Consider the following 13,731-nt stretch of genomic DNA (forward strand, 5'->3'; position numbering starts at 1 on the left):
AAATAATACAACCCTCTCATTCGCTTCAAAATAATTTGATCTTTTCATTCACTTCAAAATGATATGATCCTCTCTTACACTTCAAAATGATACAACCCTCTTCTTTACTTCAAAATACGACCTTCTCTTACACCTCAGAATGATACAACCCTCTCATTCACTTCAAAATGACATGACCATCTCTTGCACTTCAAAATTATTTAACCCACTCCACTTCAAAATAATATGACCCACTCCTACTCTTCAAACCGATATAACCCCCTCCTTCACTTTGAAATGATACGACCCCCTCTTACACTTCAAAATTATACAACCCTCTTCTTCACTTCAAAATATGACCTTCCCTTACACTTCAAAATGATACAACCCTCTCCTTCACTTCGAAATGATATGACCCTCTTTTATGATTCAAAATGATTCAACCCCCTCCACTTCAAATTGATATGACCCACTCTTACTCTTCAAAATGATACAACCCTCTTCTTCACTTCGAAATTATATGACCCTCTCTTACACTTCAAAATTATTCAACCCTCTCCTTTACTTCAAAATGATATGACCTCCTCTTACACTTCAAAATGATGCAACCCTCTCCTTCACTTCAAAATTATATGACCCACTCTTGCACTTCAAAATTATTCAACCCCCTCCACTTCAAAATTATATGAACCACTCTTTATCTTGAAAATGATACAACCCTCGTCTTCATTTCGAAATGATACGACCCTCTCTTACACTTCAAAATGATTCAACCCTCTCCACTTCAAAATGATATGACCCACTCTTACTCTTCAAAATAATACAACCCTCTCCTTAACTTCAAAATTATGTAACCCTCTCTTGCACTTCAAAATTATACAACCCTCTCCTTTACTTCAAAATGATATGACCTTCTCTTACACTTCAAAATGACACAACCCTCTCCTTCACTTCAAATTGATATGACCCTCTCTTGCACTTCAAAATGATTCATCCTTCTCCTTTACTTCAAAGTGATATGACCTCCTCTTACACTTCAAAATAATACAACCCTCTCCTTCACTTTAAAATTATATGACCCCCTCTTGCACTTCAAAATTATTTAACACCCTCCACTTCAAAATGATATGACCCACTCTTAATCTTGAAAATGATACAACCCTCGTCTTCATTTCGAAATGATACGACCCTCTCTTACAGTTCAAAATAATTCAACCCTCTCCACTTCAAAATGATATGACCCACTCTTACTCTTCAAAATGATACAACCCTCTCCTTAACTTCAAAATTATGTAACCCTCTCTTACACTTCAAAATTATACAACCCTCTCCTTTACTTCAAAATGATATGACCTTCTCTTACACTTCAAAATGACACAACCCTCTCCTTCACTTCAAATTGATATGACCCTCTCTTGCACTTTAAAATGATTCATCCCTCTCCTTTACGTCAAAGTGATATGACCTCCTCTTACACTTCAAAATGATACAACCCTCTCCTTCACTTCAAAATTATATGACCCCCTCTTGCACTTCAAAATTATTCAGCCCCCTCCACTTCAAAATGATATGACCCACTCTTAATCTTGAAAATGATACAACACTCTTCTTCATTTCGAAATGATACTACCATCTCTTACACTTCAAAATGATTCAACCCTCTCCACTTCAAAATGGTATGACCCACTCTTACTCTTAAAAATGATACAACCCTCTCCTTAACTTCAAAATTATGTAACCCTCTCTTACACTTCAAAATGATATGACCTTCTCTTACACTTCAAAATAACACAACCCTCTCCTTCACTTCAAATTAATATGACCCTCTCTTGCACTTCAAAATGATTCATACCTCTCCACTTCAAAATGATATTACCCACTCTTAATCTTAAAAATGATACAACCCTCTCCTTAACTTCAAAATTATGTAACCCTCTCTTACACTTCAAAATGATATGACCTTCTCTTACACTTCAAAATGATACAACCCTCTCCTTCACTTCAAATTAATATGACCCTCTCTTGCACTTCAAAATGATTCATCCCTCTCCACTTCAAAATGATATTACCCACTCTTACTCCTCAAAATATACAACCCCCTCCTTCACTTCGAAATTATAAGACCCTCTCTTACACTTCAAAATGATCCAACCCTCTCCTTTACTTCAAAATAATATGACCTTCTCTTACATTTCAAAATGATACAACCCTCTCCTTCACTTCAAAATGATATAACCCTCTCTTGCACTTCAAAATGATACAACCCTCTCCTTTACTTAAAAATGATATGACCTTCTCTTACACTTCAAAATGATACAACCCTCTCCTTCATTTCGAAATGATACAGCCCTCTCTTACAATTCAGAACAATACAACCGTTTCCTTCACTTCAAAATAATATGACCTCTTCCTACACTTCAAAATGATACAACCCTCTCCTTCACTTCAAAATGATATGACCCCCTCTTGCACTTCAAAATGATTCAACCCTCTCCACTTCAAAATGATATGACCTACTCTTACTCTTCAAAATGATACAACCCTCTCCTTTACTTCAAAATTATATGACCCTCTCTTACAATTCAAAATGATACAACCCTCTCCTTCACTTCAAAATGATATGACCCTCTCTTTCACTTCAAAATAATTCATCCCTCTCCTTCACTTCAAAATGATAACCTCTTACACTTCAAAATGATACAACCCTCTCCTTCACTTCAAAATTATTTGAAATCTCTTACATTTCAAAATTATTCAACCTTCACTTCAAAATGATATGACCCTCTCTTACTCTTCAAAATTATTCAACCCTCTCAACTTTCAAAATGATATGACCCACTCTTACTCTTCAAAATGATACAACCCTCTCCTTCACTTCTAAATGATACGACCCTTTCTTACGCTTCAAAATGATAGAAAGCTCTCCTCCACTTTAAAATGATATGACCCTCTCTTACACTTCAAAATGATTCAACCCTCTCCACTTCAAAATATGACCCACTCTTACTCTTCAAAATGATACAATCTTCTCATTCACTTCAAAATTATATGACCCTGAATTACACTTCAAAATAATTCAACCCTCTCAACTTCAAAATGTTATGACCCACTCTTACTCTTCAAAATGATACAAATCTCTCCTTCACTTCAAAATGATATGACCCTCTCTTACACTTCATAATGATTCAACCCCTTTCACTTCAAAATTATATGACTCTCTCTTAAACTTCAAAATGATTCAACCCCTCCACTTCAAAATGATATGACCCACTCTTACTCTTCAAAATGATACAAATCTTTCCTTCACTTCAAAATTATATGACCTTCTCTTAAGCTTCAAAATGATTCAACCCCCTCTACTTCAAAATGATATGACCCACTCTTACTCTTTAAAATGATACAATCCTCTCCTTCACTTCAAAATGATATGACCCTCTCTTACACTTCAAAATGATTCAACCCTCTCCACTTCAAAATGGTATGACCCATTCTTACTCTTCAAAATGATACAAATCTCTCCTTCACTTGAAAATGATATGACCCTCTCTTACACTTCAAAATAATTCAACCCCCTCAACTTCAAAATTATATGACCCACTCTTACTCTTCAAAATGATACAACCCACTTCTTCACTTCGAAATGATATGACCCTCTCTTACATTTGAAAATTATTCAACCTTCTCCACTTCAAAATGATATGACCCTCTCTTACTCTTCCAAATGATACAACCCTCTCTTTCACTTCAAAATGATATGACCCTCTCTTACACTTCAAAATTATTCAACCCTCTCAACTTTAAAAATGTGACCCACTCTTACTCTTCAAAATGATACAACCCTCTCATTCACTTCTAAATGATACGACCCTTTCTTGCACTTCAAAATGATAGAAAGCTCTCCTTCACTTTAAAATGATATGACCCTCTCTTACACTTCAAAATGATTCAACCCTCTTCACTTCAAAATATGACCCACTCTTACTCTTCAAAATGATACAATCTTCTCCTTCACTTCAAAATGATATGACCCTGAATTACACTTCAAAATAATTCAACCCTCTCCACTTCAAAATGTTATGACCCACTCTTACTCTTCAAAATGATACAAATCTCTCCTTCACTTCAAAATGATATGACCCTCTCTTACACTTCATAATGATTCAACCCCGTCCACTTCAAAATGATATGACCCACTCTTACTCCTCAAAATGATACCCTTTCCTTCACTTCAAAATTATATGACCCTCTCTTACACTTCAAAACGATTCAACCCCTCCACTTCAAAATTATATGACCCACTCTTACTCTTCAAAATGATACAAATATCTCCTTCACTTCAAAATTATATGACCTTCTCTTATGCTTCAAAATGATTCAACCCCGTTGCTAGGTAACCATTGGTTCTTAGCCACGTAAAAAATAAATCAAATCCTTCGGGCCAGCCCTAGGAGAGCTGTTAATCAGCTCAGTGGTCAGGTTAAGCTAAGATATACTTAATTTTTCCCTCAACTTCAAAATGATATGACCCACTCTTACTCTTCAAAATGATACAAATCTCTCCTTCACTTGAAAATGATATGACCCTCTCTTACACTTCAAAATAATTCAACCCCCTCAACTTCAAAATTATATGACCCACTTTTAATCTTGAAAATGATACAACCCTCTTCTTCATTTCAAAATGATACGACCGTCTCTTACACTTCAAATGATTCAACCCTCTGCACTTCAAAATGATACAACCCTTTCCTTAACTTCAAAATTAAGTAACCCTCTCTTACACTTCAAAATGATACAACCCTCTCCTTTACTTCAAAATGATATGACCTTCTCTTACACTTCAAAATGACGCAACCCTCTCCTTCGCTTCAAATTGATATGACCCTCTCTTGCACTTCAAAATGATTCATCCCTCTCCTTTACTTCAAAATTATATGACCTCCTCTTACACTTCAAAATGATACAACCCTCTCCTTCACTTCAAAATTATATGACCCCCACTTGCACTTCAAAATTTTTCAACCCCCTCCACTTCAAAATGATATGACCCATTCTTAATCTTGAAAATTATACAACCCTCTTCTTCATTTCGAAATGATACGACCCTCTCTTACACTTCAAAATGATTCAACCCTCTCCACTTCAGAATGATATGACCCACTCTTACTCTTCAAAATGATACAACCCTCTCCTTAACTTCAAAATGATGTAATCCTCTCTTGCACTTCAAAATTATACAACCCTCTCTTACGCTTCAAAATGATACAACCCTCTCCTTTACTTCAAAATGATATGACCTTCTCTTACACTTCAAAAGGACACAACCCTCTCCTTCATTTCAAATCGATATGACCCTCTCTTGCACTTCAGAATGATTCATCCCTCTCCACTTGAAAATTATATGACCCACTCTTATTCCTCAAAATTATACAACCCTCTCCTTCACTTCGAAATGATAAGACCCTCTCTTACACCTCAAAATGATACAACCCTCTCCTTTACTTCAAAATAATATGACCTTCTCTTACACTTCAAAATGATACAACCCTCTCCTTCACTTCAAAGTGACATAGCCCTCTCTTGCACTTCAGAATGATACAACCCTCTCCTTTACTTCAAAATGATATGACCTTCTCTTACACTTCAAAATGATACAATCTTCTTCTTCATTTCGAAATGATACAGCCGTCTCTTACAATTCAAAACAATACAAACCTTTCCTTCACTTCAGAATAATGTGACCTCTTCCTACACTTCAAAATGATAAAACCCTCTCCTTCACTTCAAAATTATATGACCCTCTCTTACACTTCAATATGATTCAAACCTCTCCACTTCAAAATAATGTGACCCACTCTTACTCTTCCAAAGATACAACCCTCTCCTTCACTTCAAAATGATATGACCCCCTCTTGCACTTCAAAATGATTCAACACCCTCCACTTCAAAATGATATGCCCTACTCTTACTCTTCAAAATTATACAACCCTCTCCTTTACTTCAAAATGATATGACCCTATCTTACACTTCAAAATAATTCAACCCTCTCCTTCACTTCAAAATGATATGACCTCTTACACTTCAGAATGATACAACACTCCCTTCACTTCAAAAATTTTTGAAATCTCTCTTACACTTCAAAACGATTCACCCTTTTCTCCACTTCAAAATGATATGACCCACTTTTACTCTTCCAAATGATACAACCCTCTCTTTCACTTCAAAATGATATGACCCTCTCTTACACTTCAAAATGATTCAACCCTCTCAACTTCAAAATGATATGACCCACTCTTACTCTTCAAAATGATACAACCCTCTCTTTCACTTCTAAATGATACGACCCTTTCTTACACTTCAAAATGATAGAAAGCTCTACTTCACTTTAAAATGATATGACCCTATGTTACACTTCAAAATGATTCAACATTCTCCACTTCCAAAATATATGATCCACTCTTACTCTTCAAAATTATACAATCCTCTCCAATCAAAATGATATAACCTCTATTACACTTCAAAATGATTCAACCCTCTCCACTTCAAAATGATATGACCCACTCTTACTCTTCAAAATTATATAAATCTCTCCTTCACTTCAAAATGATATGACCCTCTCTTACACTTCACAATGATTCAACCCCCTCTACTTCAAAATAATATGACCCACTCTTACTCTTCAAAATGATGCAACCCTTTCCTTCACTTCAAAATTATATGACCCTCTCTTACAATTCAAAATGATACAACCCTCTCCTTCACTTCAAAATGATATGACCCTCTCTTTCACTTCAAAATAATTCATCCCTCTCCTTCACTTCAAAATGATAACCTCTTACACTTCAAAATGATACAACCCTCTCCTTCACTTCAAAATGATTTGAAATGTCTTACATTTCGAAATGATTCAACCTTCACTTCAAAATGATATGAAACTCTCTTACTCTTCAAAATTATTCAACCCTCTCAACTTTCAAAATGATATGACCCACTCTTACTCTTCAAAATGATACAACCCTCTCCTTCACTTCTAAATGATACGACCCTTTCTTACGCTTCAAATGATAGAAAGCTCTCCTCCACTTTAAAATGATATGACCCTCTCTTACACTTCAAAATGATTCAACCCTCTCCACTTCAAAATATGACCCACTCTTACTCTTCAAAATGATACAATCTTCTCATTCACTTCAAAATTATATGACCCCACTTCAAAATAATTCAACCCTCTCAACTTCAAAATGTTATGACCCACTCTTACTCTTCAAAATGATACAAATCTCTCCTTCACTTCAAAATTATATGACCTTCTCTTATGCTTCAAAATGATTCAACCCCCTCTACTTCAAAATGATATGACCCACTCTTACTCTTTAAAATGATACAATCCTCTCCTTCACTTCAAAATGATATGACCCTCTCTTACACTTCAAAATGATTCAACCCTCTCCACTTCAAATTGGTATGACCCACTCTTACTCTTCAAAATGATACAAATCTCTCCTTCACTTATAAGTGATATGACCCTCTCTTACACTTCAAAATAATTGAACCCCCTCAACTTCAAAATTATATGACCCTCTCTTACCCTTCAAAATGATACAACCCTCTTCTTCACTTCGAAATGATATGACCCTCTCTTACATTTCAAAATGATTCAACCTTCTCCACTTCAAAATGATATGACCCTCTCTTACTCTTCCAAATGATACAACCCTCTCTTTCACTCCAAAATGATATGACCCTCTCTTACACTTCAAAATTATTCAACCCTCTCAACTTTAAAAATGTGAACCACTCTTACTCTTCAAAATGATACAACCCTCTCATTCACTTCTAAATGATACGACCCTTTCTTGCACTTCAAAATGATAGAAAGCTCTCCTTCACTTTAAAATGATATGACCCTCTCTTACACTTCAAAATGATTCAACCCTCTCCACTTCAAAATATGACCCACTCTTACTCTTCAAAATGATACAATCTTCTCCTTCACTTCAAAATGATATGACCCTGAATTACACTTCAAAATAATTCAACCCTCCACTTCAAAATGTTATGACCCACTCTTACTCTTCAAAATGATACAAATCTCTCCTTCACTTCAAAATGATATGACCCTCTCTTACACTTCATAATGATTCAACCCCTTCCACTTCAAAATGATATGACCCACTCTTACTCTTCAAAATGATACCCTTTCCTTCACTTCAAAATTATATGACCCTCTCTTACACTTCAAAACGATTCAACCCCTCCACTTCAAAATGATATGAACCACTCCTACTCTTCAAAATGATACAAATATCTCCTTCACTTCAAAATTATATGACCTTCTCTTATGCTTCAAAATGATTCAACCCCGTTGCTAGGTAACCATTGGTTCTTAGCCACGTAAAGAATAAATCAAATCCTTCGGGCCAGCCCCAGGAGAGCTGTAAATCAGCTCAGTGGTCTGGTTAAGCTAAGATATACTTAATTTTTCCCTCAACTTCAAAATGATATGACCCACTCTTACTCTTCAAAATGATACACATCTCTCCTTCACTTGAAAATGATATGACTCTCTCTTACATTTCAAAATAATTCAACCCTCTCAACTTCAAAATTATATGACCCACTTTTAATCTTGAAAATGATACAACCCTCTTCTTCATTTCAAAATGATACGACCGTCTCTTACACTTCAAAATGATTCAACCCTCTGCACTTCAAAATGATATGACCCACTCTTACTCTTCAAAATGATACAACCCTTTCCTTAACTTCAAAATTAAGTAACCCTCTCTTACACTTCAAAATGATACAACCCTCTCCTTTACTTCAAAATGATATGACCTTCTCTTACACTTCAAAATGACGCAACCCTCTCCTTCGCTTCAAATTGATATGACCCTCTCTTGCACTTCAAAATGATTCATCCCTCTCCTTTACTTCAAAATTATATGACCTCCTCTTACACTTCAAAATGATACAACCCTCTCCTTCACTTCAAAATTATATGACCCCCACTTGCACTTCAAAATTTTTCCAACCCCTCCACTTCAAAATGATATGACCCATTCTTAATCTTGAAAATTATACAACCCTCTTCTTCATTTCGAAATGATACGACCCTCTCTTACACTTCAAAATGATTCAACCCTCTCCACTTCAAAATGATATGACCCACTCTTACTCTTCAAAATGATACAACCCTCTCCTAACTTCAAAATGATGTAATCCTCTCTTGCACTTCAAAATTAAATTATACAACCCTCTCTTACACTTCAAAATGATACAACCCTCTCCTTTACTTCAAAATGATATGACCTTCTCTTACACTTCAAAAGGACACAACCCTCTCCTTCATTTCAAATCGATATGACCCTCTCTTTGCACTTCAAAATGATTCATCCCTCTCCACTTGAAAATTATATGACCCACTCTTATTCCTCAAAATTATACAACCCTCTCCTTCACTTCGAAATGATAAGACCCTCTCTTACACCTCAAATGATACAACCCTCTCCTTTACTTCAAAATAATATGACCTTCTCTTACACTTCAAAATGATACAACCTCTCCTTCACTTCAAAGTGACATAGCCCTCTCTTGCACTTCAGAATGATACAACCCTCTCCTTTACTTCAAAATGATATGACTTTCTCTTACACTTCAAAATGATACAATCTTCTTCTTCATTTCGAAATGATACAGCCGTCTCTTACAATTCAAAATAATACAAACCTTTCCTTCACTTCAGAATAATGTGACCTCTTCCTACACTTCAAAATGATAAAACCCTCTCCTTCACTTCAAAATGATATGACCCTCTCTTACACTTCAATATGATTCAACCCTCTCCACTTCAAAATAATGTGACCCACTCTTACTCTTCCAAAGATACAACCCTCTCCTTCACTTCAAAATGATATGACCCCTCTTGCACTTCAAAATGATTCAACACCCTCCACTTCAAAATGATATGCCCTACTCTTACTCTTCAAAATTATACAACCCTCTCCTTTACTTCAAAATGATATGACCCTATCTTACACTTCAAAATAATTCAACCCTCTCCTTCACTTCAAAATGATATGACCTCTTACACTTCAGAATGATACAACACTCCCCTTCACTTCAAAATTATTTGAAATCTCTCTTACACTTCAAAACGATTCACCCTTCTCCACTTCAAAATGATATGACCCACTCTTACTCTTCCAAATGATACAACCCTCTCTTTCACTTCAAAATGATATGACCCTCTCTTACACTTCAAAATGATTCAACCCTCTCAACTTCAAAATGATATGACCCATTCTTAATCTTGAAAATTATACAACCCTCTTCTTCATTTCGAAATGATACGACCCTTTCTTACACTTCAAAATGATAGAAAGCTCTACTTCACTTTAAAATGATATGACCCTATGTTACACTTCAAAATGATTCAACATTCTCCACTTCCAAAATATATGATCCACTCTTACTCTTCAAAATTATACAATCCTCTCCTTCACATCAAAATGATATAACCCTCTATTACACTTCAAAATGATTCAACCCTCTCCACTTCAAAATGATATGACCCACTCTTACTCTTCAAAATTATATAAATCTCTCCTTCACTTCAAAATGATATGACCCTCTCTTACACTTCACAATGATTCAACCCCCTCTACTTCAAAATGATATGACCCACTCTTACTCTTCAAAATGATGCAACCCTTTCCTTCACTTCAAAATTATATGACCCTCTCTTACATTTCAAAATGACTCAACCCCTCCACTTCAAAATGATATGACCCACTCTTACTCTCCAAAATAATACAAATCCCTCTCCTTCACTTCAAAATGATAACCTTCTCTTATGCTTCAAAATGATTCAACCCCTCCACTTCAAAAAATGATTTGAAATGTCTTACATTTCTTCAAATGATTCAACCTTTCACTTCAAAATGATATGAAACTCTCTTTTACACTTCAAAATTATTCAACCCCTCCAACTTTCAAAATGATATGACCCACTCTTACTCTTCAAAATGAAACAACCCTCTCCTTCACTTCTAAATGATACGACCCTTTCTTACTCTTCAAATGATACTAATCTGTCCTCCACTTTTAAAATGATATGACCCTCTCTTACACTTCAAAATGATTCAACCCTCTCCACTTCAAAATATGACCCACTCTTACTCTTCAAATGATACAATCTTCTCATTCACTTCAAAATTATATGACCCTGAATTACACTTCAAAATAATTCAACCCTCTCAACTTCAAAATGTTATGACCCACTCTTACTCTTCAAAATGATATTCAACCTCCACTTCAAAATGATATGACCCACTCTTACACTTCAAAATTATACAAATCTCTCCTTCACTTCAAAATTATATGACCTTCTCTTACACTTCAAAATGATTCAACCCCTCCACTTCAAAATGATATGACCCACTCTTACTCTTCAAAATGATACAAATCTCTCCTTCACTTCAAAATTATATGACCCTCTCTTACACTTCAAAATGATTCAACCCCTCCATTTCAAAATGATATGACCCATTCTTACTCTTCAAATGATACAATCCTCTCCTTCACTTCCAAATGATGTGACCCACTCTTACTCTTCAAATGATACAACCCTCTCCACTTCAAAATGGTATGACCCACTCTTACTCTTCAAAATGATACAAATCTCTCCTTCACTTATAAGTGATATGACCCTCTCTTACACTTCAAAATAATTGAACCCCTCAACTTCAAAATTATATGACCTCTTTACCCTTCAAAATGATACAACCCTCTTCTTCACTTCAAAAATGATATGACCCTCTCTTACATTTCAAAATGATTCAACCTTCTCCACTTCAAAAATGATATGACCTTCTTACTCTTCCAAATGATACAACCCTCTCTTTCACTCCAAAATGATATGACCCTCTCTTACACTTCAAAATTATTCAACCCTCTCAACTTTAAAAATGTGAACCACTCTTACTCTTCAAAATGATACAACCCTCTCATTCACTTCTAAATGATACGACCCTTTCTTGCACTTCAAAATGATAGAAAGCTCTCCTTCACTTTAAAAATGATATGACCCTCTCTTACACTTCAAAATGATTCAACCCTCTTCACTTCAAAATATGACCCACTCTTACTCTTCAAAATGATACAATCTTCTCCTTCACTTCAAATGATATGACCCTGAATTACACTTCAAAATAATTCAACCCTCTCCACTTCAAAAATGTTATGACCCACTCTTACTCTTCAAAATGATACAAATCTCTCCTTCACTTCAAAATGATATGACCCTCTCTTACACTTCATAATGATTCAACCCCGTCCACTTCAAAATGATATGACCCACTCTTACTCCTCAAAATGATACCCTTTCCTTCACTTCAAAATTATATGACCCTCTCTTACACTTCAAAACGATTCAACCCTCCACTTCAAAATTATATGACCCACTCTTACTCTTCAAAATGATACAAATATCTCCTTCACTTCAAAATTATATGACCTTCTCTTATGCTTCAAAATGATTCAACCCGTTGCTAGGTAACCATTGGTTCTTAGCCACGTAAAAATAAATCAAATCCTTCAGGCCAGCCCTAGGAGAGCTGTTAATCAGCTCAGTGGTCAGGTTAAGCTAAGATATACTTAATTTTTCCTCAACTTCAAAAATGATATGACCCACTCTTACTCTTCAAAATGATACAAATCTCTCCTTCACTTGAAAATGATATGACCCTCTCTTACACTTCAAAATAATTCAACCCCTCAACTTCAAAATTATATGACCCACTTTAATCTTGAAAATGATACAACCCTCTTCTTCATTTCAAATGATACGACCGTCTCTTACACTTCAAAATGATTCAACCCTCTGCACTTCAAAAATGATATGACCCACTCTTACTCTTCAAAATGATACAACCCTTTCTTAACTTCAAAATTAAGTAACCTCTCTTACACTTCAAAATGATACAACCCTCTCCTTTACTTCAAAATGATATGACCTTCTCTTACACTTCAAAATGACGCAACCCTCTCCTTCGCTTCAAATTGATATGACCCTCTCTTGCACTTCAAAATGATTCATCCCTCTCCTTTACTTCAAAATTATATGACCTCCTCTTACACTTCAAAATGATACAACCCTCTCCTTCACTTCAAAATTATATGACCCCCACTTGCACTTCAAAATTTTTCAACCCCCTCCACTTCAAAATGATATGACCCATTCTTAATCTTGAAAATTATACAACCCTCTTCTTCATTTCGAAATGATACGACCCTCTCTTACACTTCAAAATGATTCAACCCTCTCCACTTCAGAATGATATGACCCCTCTTACTCTTCAAAATGATACAACCCTCTCCTTAACTTCAAAATGATGTAATCCTCTCTTGCACTTCAAAATTATACAACCCTCTCTTACGCTTCAAAATGATACAACCCTCTCCTTTACTTCAAAATGACTGACCTTCTCTTACACTTCAAAAGGACACAACCCTCTCCTTCATTTCAAATCGATATGACCCTCTCTTGCACTTCAGAATGATTCATCCCTCTCCACTTGAAAATTATATGACCCACTCTTATTCCTCAAAATTATACAACCCTCTCCTTCACTTCAAATGATAAGACCCTCTTACACCTCAAAATGATACAACCCTCTCCTTTACTTCAAAATAATATGACCTTCTCTTACACTTCAAATGATACAGCCTCTCCTTCACTTCAAAGTGACA

Source organism: Macrobrachium rosenbergii, chromosome 22 (genome assembly GCF_040412425.1).
Source record: "Macrobrachium rosenbergii isolate ZJJX-2024 chromosome 22, ASM4041242v1, whole genome shotgun sequence".
Taxonomy (NCBI): domain Eukaryota; kingdom Metazoa; phylum Arthropoda; class Malacostraca; order Decapoda; family Palaemonidae; genus Macrobrachium; species Macrobrachium rosenbergii.